Source organism: Sinocyclocheilus anshuiensis, unplaced genomic scaffold (assembly GCF_001515605.1).
Source record: "Sinocyclocheilus anshuiensis isolate Anshui unplaced genomic scaffold, SAMN03320099.WGS_v1.1 scaffold2215, whole genome shotgun sequence".
Classification (NCBI taxonomy): domain Eukaryota; kingdom Metazoa; phylum Chordata; class Actinopteri; order Cypriniformes; family Cyprinidae; genus Sinocyclocheilus; species Sinocyclocheilus anshuiensis.
This window is the reverse complement of record NW_015536640.1, coordinates 143433-144367: the sequence shown is the minus strand read 5'-3', so window position 1 is coordinate 144367 and position 935 is coordinate 143433. Positions and strand designations below refer to the sequence as shown.

At 39.0% G+C, this 935-nt stretch overlaps 1 protein-coding gene across 1 annotated transcript in view; it reads left to right on the top strand.

Annotated features, from left to right (window-relative positions):
* Positions 1–935, top strand: part of LOC107654226 (hexokinase-2-like) — a 33992-nt gene that overhangs the window by 18103 nt on the left and 14954 nt on the right. The gene's annotated exons all lie outside the window — the stretch shown is intronic.

Below are 935 nucleotides of genomic sequence, written 5' to 3'. Positions count from 1 at the left end.
ATAATCTTTACTTAATATCCTAATGACTTTTGGCATAAAAGAAAAATCTATAATTGTGACCCGTACAATGTATTGTTGGCTATTGCTACAAATAAACCACAGCGACTTAAGACTGCTTTTGTGCTCCAGGGTCACATATGTTCCTGCTGTAGTAGTAGCTACAAAGAGTCATTACATCAACATAGGATGCCATCATTAACTGTGCATTGCCTGATCAGAACTCACAGGTCTCAAGGGTTTTAAAGCTGCAGCTCCTGACCCTAGTCATTGTGACTCCACAGGCACTTTCATTTAAGAAGCAGCACTTTGAAAGCTCAATCAAATCCCATCATGCTTTAAGTGCTTGTTGCCGAGCTCTTTAAATGCCCTCAGTGGTGGAGTTATGCAATTGATTGCCTTATTGGATTTGCACAACATGCACATACCAATAATTCAGTTGCTCTGAAGCCTCCTGCTTTTCTCTCCAGAGATCCCGGTTTCTGAAGATCAGCGGGGATACACTGTTTCTTTACAGCTGCAAGTCAATGTTATTGTTCTCTCGCATAATCTGCTCCCTGAGGTGATGAATGCTTAGATTGTGACCAGATCGAGTTCTGCAAACGTTTTTCTCTTCCCATGAATAAGAACTCTTAACAGCAATGTGGAAAGTTACAGTAAAGCACAATATGAACTCGTCAATTACTTGCTGTACTTTTTCCAGTTTATTTATAGCAGTATACGTGTCCCTGGAGCACAAAAGCAGTCTTAAGTCGCTGGGGTATATCTGTAGCAATAGCCAACAATACATTGTATGGGTCAAAATTATAGATTTTTATGGTGAGGTTTTAGGTTTGTATAAATAAATGAATACATACACTTTGTAAAAATCGACACGTTTCAGAAAGGCGGGGCATAGAGGAGAAACAATAATGTACAGTATGTGGAAAATAATGTTT